General features: G+C 47.0%; 1 long non-coding RNA gene across 1 annotated transcript; it reads right to left on the bottom strand.

The window, feature by feature from the left end:
• Positions 1-707: 707 nt before the first annotated feature.
• LOC143362584 (uncharacterized) lies at positions 708-7,152 on the bottom strand. The gene is made up of 4 exons (XR_013083669.1): positions 7,071-7,152; positions 2,966-3,133; positions 2,649-2,836; positions 708-934 (listed from the first exon to the last, which is right to left on the bottom strand). It is a non-coding gene; the product is annotated as an uncharacterized LOC143362584 (long non-coding RNA).
• Between the last annotated feature and the right edge of the window lie 2,161 nt (positions 7,153-9,313).

Genomic DNA, 9,313 nt, shown 5'->3' with positions numbered 1-9,313 from the left:
GAGAGGAGAGGCGCGTCAGTGTGCAAAACGCGGCTCCTAACGCGAGGAGAGTGCAACGCTTCGGCACAAGGTCTCAGCCGGGCCGATTCCACGCGGCGAGTACTCATCTCAATTGGTGATTATGGCCTCGTAAATTCATTTTCAGAGCAAGTTGAACGAACACCGCGAGCGATACCATCTTCTCTGCGCCGCTGCCCAGCCATAATTAAGAGACCGTCCTACTAATTCAACTTCAAAAATACGTTTTTCTTTTCGTTGAAACATTTTCTCGAATGCAATGACTTTTCCTTCACGCTGGATGAAAGAAACCGATCGATCGATCCGGCTGCAATTTTACAGCGCCCATCTGCGAACTGTTAACCATCTCTCGTAAAAAATTCAGTCGTCTAAGTTCAAAATTGCATGCATTACAGCTGACAATTGCAACCATGCCGTCATTTCTCCTTCAAGATACATACTTTACTTTCAAGGCTCTTGCAGAGCAGTTTCAGTGTGAACAATAGAATGGAAAAATTATTTTGCTTGACATAAAAGTGCGTTCACGTGATAGGAGAGATGATTAAAGTTTGCATCGATTCGGTAATAAAATCGCAAGTGTTAATCGATCTCTAGACTGATTTAATATCGTCAAAAATAGCGATTTCAATGATCGAAACAGCGACGCGTCGGAACATCGATGCAGGTACTACTATCTTTATGTTACCTTGAGTTGTAATTGCTAATTATCGTTAGTCTGTTTCAGGTTCTGGAGGCGTTACGAGGCGCGGTCGGAGGAGCCGAGCAGCGTGCGTGTGCGTTGTATGTAACACGGTTCGAAACAGCCGAGAGCCAGCATTTTTCAGTCCGAAAGAAACTCGTGCGACCGTGCAAGCACACGGTGACCATTCTCCCGAAGGCCACTTAATAATAGCCCCGTTATCGGCCAAGCTGAAAACTGATTAAAATGCGTGTCAGCCAGGATGTCCCATTAACGAATTAGCACGACACGCTATTTAGATAACGTGACGTTACGGCCGCCTTATCTGCGCTTCGCTACTGCCGAAAATCGTGCACGATAGCCCCCGAAAATTTTCGCTAGAGGCGGATGGACACCACCTCTGTTGACCCCTAACCCCTTGCACTATGTGAAATGATACTCGCCACTAGACCGTGAATTTTCATAAATTCTCCTTTTCCCGAATAATTTCAATGATACTATTCTTTCCTTTGAATCGAAATGTGTTGGTTGCTTCAGGAGAATAATGGAGAGGATGAGGCACGAAAGCGTTTCGGATCGCAGTTTCGGTTTCGCGCCTCCGCGAGCCTCGTAATCCATACCGCTTTCTTTCATAAGTGTCTCTTTCGTGGCCATAGCCTCGGTCTCGTCGATAACGTACTATTGCGGTTTCCCGGACGGCTCCGATATCTGGTTACATAGCGGAATCTTGGTTGCATTCGTAGTGGATGCAGGCGGTAGCTGGCCGAGCAGGGAATATTGATTCGCGTCGATGCCGGGACGTTCAACAACGTGTACGCAGCTCGAGAGGATAATGGCGAGGGCTATTTGTTGAGCCGGGTTTCCCTAGGAGGACCTAAGCCGGCTTGATAAACGCGTGGCACACGTAAACACCAACCTTCTGTCGTTTTTTACATCCTCGAGTTTACCGGAGCCTCGATGGCCCCATCGTTCAATCAATATTCCCTCCTGACCGGATACTCTTTCGATTTCGTCGAAAAATTTCTTGAACTCTTTGGAAAATTCCCAGATAGATCCACAGTCTACCGATAAATACTTCACCAATGCCTACAAATTTAGAATTTCGCGGTCGACCGGCACGAGGAGCTACCGGTTCGAAAATCCCGCAAGATTTAGCATCGAGAGTTCGAACCTCGTAATCGGACGGTGCAAGAATCACCGTCTTGGAACAAATGGACGGTCAGAATTCCGCCAGCGATCGACGTACCTATGTATCTCATAAATTATCGAGCGAAATTGGTCGGCCGAGTCGATTCATCTGAGCGAATCGACGTCGACGAGGCGGTTAACGAGGAGGGGGCAAATAGTAGGAAGTGGCGCGGAGATGTGGAAGCAATTTTCGGAGGACGTGGACCTCTGGTCCTTCCTGGTCTCGTTCGGGACCAACGTAATCGGATAATCGCGTCTTGCGACCGCGCGACGGGGTCCACATGCGTCGACGCAGGGAGCGCCACAACGATACTTCAAGAACCACAAGCAGTATTGTGTAGTTGTCTAAGACAATTTTACAACACGTTGAAAAGACTAGCTGGCGCTGTTTCGACCAGAGCGATTAATGCAAACGGGTTTTGAGGAGAACCAGGAATATCTAAAAAGGACTAACAATGAGAATGATTACAAGTAGCTGACATCCAACACAGTTAAATCGTTAACTTGGAACTTTGATGTCTCGTCTGTCCAGGATTATCGTGGGCTCGACCAGGCCTGTTCACAGACAGACCGGAAACCGTATTCTCGATTTTCCAATAAATCTCAATTTAAGGAGGCCGTTTATGCGCGCGCATAAACGCGCATTTCATTTGCCGGGGTAATTTCGTAATGACGCCGGAGAACGATGATTGCCCCGGGGACGCGCGTTGCCTTTTGCCCGGATAATGCGTATAAGTAGGTCGGCTTTAAGCCGGAGCATTACCGTTCACGATGAAATAACAGTGATTACGGTGCCCGCGGTATATACTCGCGACGCCTATCACGTTCCAATAGCGAGAAGATAAAGGACACTGGGCCCCCCGATCGTCGCTTCCACCCCTGCACCCCTTCGTCCTCCACTGCTCCTCTTCCTATGGCATTGCTTCCTAGTTCTGGACGATCATAAACGAGCTGACAAAACGTGGGAGGTACGATAACGTCTCGATAAATGTACGTGAAAAATTCGGTTGAATTATTGTGGTTACGTACGGGAGTTGCAAATCAGAATTGATGATACAACGTCAACTTACTGAAATTTACTTGTTGTTAGACTGAACATCGAAACTTCACGGGCAGGGCTTCCCGATCTACCATGTCAACGTCGGAAACTCATTTCAACTTGCGGTAGAATCCAAGCATTGATAGAATTTAGTTTGAAGCGCTGAAGCTGACCACTCCAAACACCGGCAAAACCAGGAGGGTGTAGATCTGCATGGAAATACACATAGTTAGCACGCGATTATTGTTACGCGATCGCTTGAATCAGACTATCGCGCTACAAGATTTATTTTACGCAGATAAAGGATACGTTGTTTCACTTCATCCGGGATCAGTAGCTGCGGAAAATTTCCGGATGCGGGATTATTTGCGCAATGATAGCGTCTGGATAGGGACAAGGAATCCCTCCGAGAAAGGGGGAGGGAGAGAGAAAGATGGAGAGAGCGCAAGCGATACAATTGACGCGAGTAATTATGAGCCTCTCAAAAAGTGCACCCGGCCCAAGGATCCCACTCGGCGCGTCTAATTATGTAAATCGCGATCGAGTCGTAAATTAATTAGCCCCGCCGACTAATTGCAGGCACCCGGACTGCTTGATCGATCGTCGGAGTAGACGGGCACGCGGAGAATTGCGGCGCATCGGTCTCTCTCCCGCTCTCTCCCTCTCTCTCCCCGGGTCCTCGGGAAACTTTTCAGCGTTGGCGAATCGATCCGCTATTTTCGCCGCTGACAACCGTTGAATAACTCGAAAACCTCCTCTCGGCCTGTCTCTCCGTCAGGGAGATCCCGTAATTTCCACCGGTCGATCGCTACAGCTCGGCTGCCCAACCGCGTTTGCTCATGGTTTCGTTATCCATGGGGAAAAACGAACGTCTACAGAGCGGTTCAAAATTTACGTTGCGAAAATCCATAAAGCGACGCTTTTTAAACCTTTTTGGGACTGCTCAGCAGAAATCTATTAGAAATAGAATACTACCGAGTATTGAGCTAAGATCGCAGACGTCGGTTCGCAATGGACACCATCTTGCTAGCTGTCTCTATTCAAACGCCTCCGGATAACTACTTAATCGTCGCAATTATTTACACCGGTGTGTCCCGCCTCGATTCGTCCTCGATCCACAGGACTCGCGAGGATCCGAGAACCGATTCCGGTCCATTCACCGAACCGATTCGATCTCGTCAGCGGCCTAAAAAGATTCTAATGCGTCCGTGACGTAACATCCGGCCGATTCTTCTCGCAGACACACGCGTCGTCTTTATTGTGTCTGCGACGTCGTTTCACGCGCCAAGGAAAATCCGAGCATTGTGTCTATCGGGCTTTTTCCCCCAACATCGAACCGGGAACCATGAAGACAGGGATGGAAAGAATAAAAAACGAGAGAAAAGGGGGAATTCACGTGGCGGAGCGCAAATATTTCGTGAATTCCCGGTCGCGGCCGCGTTTCAATGGGCTCTCCGGCCCGTATTTGTAGCAAACTTCGAGTCGCGGGGCTTTTTAATACGCGCTCGTTTTCCGGGCGACGTGCATTGTGAGCCGCGGTGCACCCATTGTCCGCGCGGTGCACGGCCCTTTTGTGCAGCTCGTCGTCGTGGCGCATCGACTCGACCCCGGGGAAACTCTTCAGGTATCCCTGGCACCTTTTCTGAAAGGTTTAAGGAACGCCGAGTTTATCCGGCGTTTTTCGGGCCGCGTCCTCTTTGTCGCCGTAGAGGAGAACCCTCGGGAGACGTGTGCAGTGGCGAGGGGACGCCTCCGACGGAAATCTGAGCCCCCCTGCTAAAATCACGTTACAGAAATTGTCTCGACGGTGCCCTACGGTTGGACAGGGCACGCCCGCAACGTATTCTGCCTTGCGTTTGTCGCCCGCACTCGTTCACGAACGATTTTTCTACAGGATGGATCTAGTAACTTGCAACTAGCAAAGTAGTCTAATTTTTCAATTAAGCAACAGAAGAAGATCGCGAGTAAGGCCACGTGACCGCCAAAAAATGCGTGGGTGCGGGTGGCCGTCCTCATAGCCGATCGTGGACCCGGTACATTGTCAACTCTGTCAGTTGACAGGGCACAGGATGCACCTTTTCCGTTCGGCAAGAGCTTCGCTGCGCCACTCCCATCCCATAGAATTGCGTTCAATCGTCCATCGATTGAACGCGAGCGTATCGTCGCCATGCTTATCGATCTTTCCGCGACGAAAAATCGGCCAGTCGCGTCATCTTTCGAGATGACAAAATCGCTTGACCGTTGTCCAATAGTTCTTGCACAAGACATTGGTTATTTTATATGTTTGTGCAAGAATTATTGCAATTAACCCTCTTGAGATACGGTGCATTCGAGTCCAAGTGATCCAAAAAATGCACGAGTTGCGAAATGCATAGTTGTTCCATGATCATTTAAGCGACGAATGTATTGTTTTCGAGGTGTAAGAGCCTTGTGGAAGAATTGCTCGTCGATTTCGTATAATCGTCGCGAAAAAACCGCCGCGGGAACCGCCTCGCATCGGATATTTTGTACAACGCCGCGCCGTGTGCTGCGCGTTCCACATGACGTGCGAACGGGGTCGCATCGGTTCAATTAGAAGCAACACGAATCGCAGACCGATCCACCTACGGGGTAGGCCCCGATTCGCCTCGAGCGTTTCCACCTATAACCTATTACAGACACTTTTTCACGACGGCAAATTGCCCGCCGGCTGCCAACCATCGGCAACGAGCGGCTCTCCACTTGTCCGCTTGTTCTCGAATCTCGATGATCCGCCGATCGCGTTTCAGCCTTGTTGCGCACCGAATTGCCATGCCGGAGTGCTCCACGAGGTTCTCGATTCGTGAACCGAATTCCCGAATGAGATACCGCCGTTTCGAAGTGGCTCGATCTTTTGTTAATCGAGAGCGAACTTCGTTTTTCGGAGAAGTCGCACCATTCATTCACAATACTTCATCGGTAGACTGGATTTTTGGTAGACGTGACCCTCCGCTTTTAGGACTTGGACTAACTGCCCTCAACGTGTGTACGAATTACACGGATTTTTAATAAAAGCTTCCCTAATCGCCTCTTTCGTGTCCTACCCTGTGAAACGACGCTGCAACCATGAAAACCACGATGCTTCCCTGACTTTCTCAACGCGACTTAGAGTCCCTAATCCTAGAGATTCGATCGGAGCGTAAGGTAGGTCACGAGGATCGCCGAACCGAGAAGAGGAAGAAGAAGAAGATGTGGAAAGAGACGAGGGTGACACGATGAAAAGAAGGGAGCGATTTTCTGCTGGACCTTGCCGGCGTGAATCAGATACGACTGCCGTGACGTGATTGAGATGAATCGGTTCTCGATAGCCGATGCTTGAAGGGTTATTAGAAACATTTTGTCCACGCTGATAATCCCGATCGGATCATTCCGTGGACACAATGACGGACCGAATGCCAATAAACGAAACCTGCAACCGAGACGCGATTCTAACGAGCGGTCTTTGCGGTTGATGCCTGTATTATGAGCCTCACAGTGGAGGATGATTTCTTCTTTGATCGACGGGGACGATGATCGTTCGATTTTCTGCGGCCTAATCGAATTAAGACGTTTTTCAATCCGCTCTGTCTTGTCATACAGGTAACGTATGGATTTGACCATGTCATCTTGTTAGAACGTTCTGGAGACTTTGATTAATGAAGTGTAAAGTACTTCGTAGGTACAATAAGGTGTTTTACTGTTTTATTCCAAAACCTGCAAATCTGTTCAATTCTCAGTATTTTTTATGTACAATAGTCTAAATTTGTATTGAAAAATAATTGGCAATTAAATGTTTGTTCCCGTAACGGTTGATTCTTACCGGTTTCGTCATAAGGAATCGTGCAACAAGCGGCAAGAATCATCTGTTCGGTAAAATCTCAAAATAGCGCCAGTACACGTAGCGGCAAAACGGCCAAACTTGTAGGCAAATGTTACCAGCAGAAAAATGATTTTTTGACGACTAATGTCGCTGAAATCAGAATATTAGTAATAACAAACGCCCATAAAAATTAATGTTGACGACATCGGAATGCAATGAAAACAGAATGTCGGTGAAAGCATATAGCGGTGAAGTAGTGTCGATGCAAACATTGTCAAGGAAATCATTGTCGGTTAAGTTGAACGGATCAAAGTTATTTGATGACTTACTTGTACTATTGACCCTACACACTAGCCTTTGTGTCACAGCTTTCCAAGTTTGATTACTAATTACGTTAGAACTTAAGCGCATCATTATTCAAAGATGTACATCCACTATCGTACCACAGACGAGACATAGGAGTAGACCAATTACCCAATGGATTTTTCTGTCTCACGTTCGCGGGGGATCTAGAGAGCCTCCTTACCATTCCGTGTCACTTCCTACCATACCGGCTTGAACTAATATTGCGGAACTGTTGCCGACTGTTTTGTGTGGGTTTTTTTCACGTGTTTTGCGCGTGTTTTCTACATATTTTGCGTGTGAGTTGTTTTCGTGTGAAATAAGAAACCCCATATGATAACCGGTCTACTCCTACACCTCGTCTGTGTCGTGACTTACCAAACATGTCGCTGTTTTCAAACGCCCTCTAGGATATACTCGTCGGTGGTGGTATCAATTGGGTTAATAGTTCACCCGTTTCGCCACGGATGACGCTCTCATATTTCGAAGAAAATGCTGCTGTCGGTAAACTTGGCTACTAGTTTGAGCGTTTTGCCGCTACGTCTAATGGCGATATTTCCAAATTTTCAAACGCAGGTGTTTCGTACCGGTTTGTACACGTCCTACGAAAAACTCCGCACAAGTTATTCGAGGTACAAAGAATAATCAATATTTTTTATTTCCTTAATAATTTGTATACTTTTTACATTGTGTGGACTCGGCGAAGTTCAATCTGCAGTAGTCCAAGTTGTCTAACGTGTTTCTTAATGTCCTACTAACTGCGTTATTAGTGATTTTCTGGAGTGCGTATAACAGCTATGTCTACCGCCGATGTTAATTTTCGAAAATCTACAAATTCTACTTCGAAAATTTATGTGGAGATGCGTCAAGGTTCGTGCTAACTTTCTGAATTCAAAAATTTACAAGAATTAACTGTAGTCAATTTTTAAAAATATTAAATATTAGAATGGCTGTTTTTTCGTTTGATGTTGTGAGTTGTAGGCTGCTAGGAAAATGGCTGACATCTAAGTAAATGGAATGGAATATACAAAAAAAACTTACTGGGAGTAGTATTTGTGCTCAATCAGTTTCACAGATTCTCGGGAAAGGACGTCATATTTTTAGACACCAATCTCGCTGTATCAAAATAAAGTCATAAATATTACCGTTCTCTAGGAATGAATGAAAATAGGTCCCCTGGTAAACGCAACGGGGTCAAGGCGCTCATCAACCTCACGGGCTGGCTGTCAACTTCCGGTGGCACTCCACACACCTCTCTTTCCGAACTCTATTCTATCGGAAGCTGTAGTCACTCTATCAAACCTAATAGTCATCCTCGAGCAAAATTCCAATAGATTTACTGTGTAGAACACAGCTTCTATGAGAATATCATCAGAAATGGAACCTGGATTGTTCAGTGCGACTCTGAGTGTAAGAAAATTACAACTTTCCATTATATTTTCATTATATTTTAAAGATTACATTTTTCAGCAATGTATAAAAATTGTTCATGTAATTGGAGATACTTCTATGCGGTCAGTCGTGTCATAGCTGAGGGGTTAAGTAAAAAAAGAACGTTGCACAGTCTTTTCAAAGAATTTTTCGACCGGGTTTTAGCGTGCATCTACAGCATCAGAGAATTTTCCACTGGTTCAGCTCCCTGTTTCTCGCACCCTCTTGCTCGAAAGGCGAGCTGCTCGTTCGAAGGGAAACGAATGGCTCCCGATCTTAGTTCACCGCCGATAATAAACGGAAACGCGTCGAAGGAGGATCGTACGGGGGACGCGGGGTTGGGAAAAGATCTTCTAAGATCGGGGGCGAAAGCGCGGCACAGGGACGAGGAAATGTGGAACGGGAACGCAAGGCGGAATCGCGTGTTGTACCGAAGCCGAAGCCGAAAAGTCGAGCGACGCCAAAGTTAAATATAAATGTCGCGGCAAGCGGCGAAGTCCTGGACCGATGAACTAGCGTATCCGAAGACCAGTCTCTTCGTGGTCTTCGTCGTGGACCGACTACGAATAACCGACTACGAACACAAAGTCGTTGCGCGCGACTCGCACGATTTTTAACGCCACGATCGATCACCCCTTCGATCATCGGGGCCCGCATCCCGAGTGTACACGCGAGAACCGATGAAAGTTCAGGGGATCGTACCTTGAACGAAACCGATCGAAACCGCTCTCTCTCTCTTTTTTTTCCTTTCTCTATCTCTCTCACTTTTCTCTATTTTCTCTGTCTTTCTCTATATTCT

Source organism: Halictus rubicundus, chromosome 17, assembly GCF_050948215.1.
Source record: "Halictus rubicundus isolate RS-2024b chromosome 17, iyHalRubi1_principal, whole genome shotgun sequence".
Lineage (NCBI taxonomy): Eukaryota > Metazoa > Arthropoda > Insecta > Hymenoptera > Halictidae > Halictus > Halictus rubicundus.
This window is presented reverse-complemented; position numbering and strand designations above follow the sequence as displayed.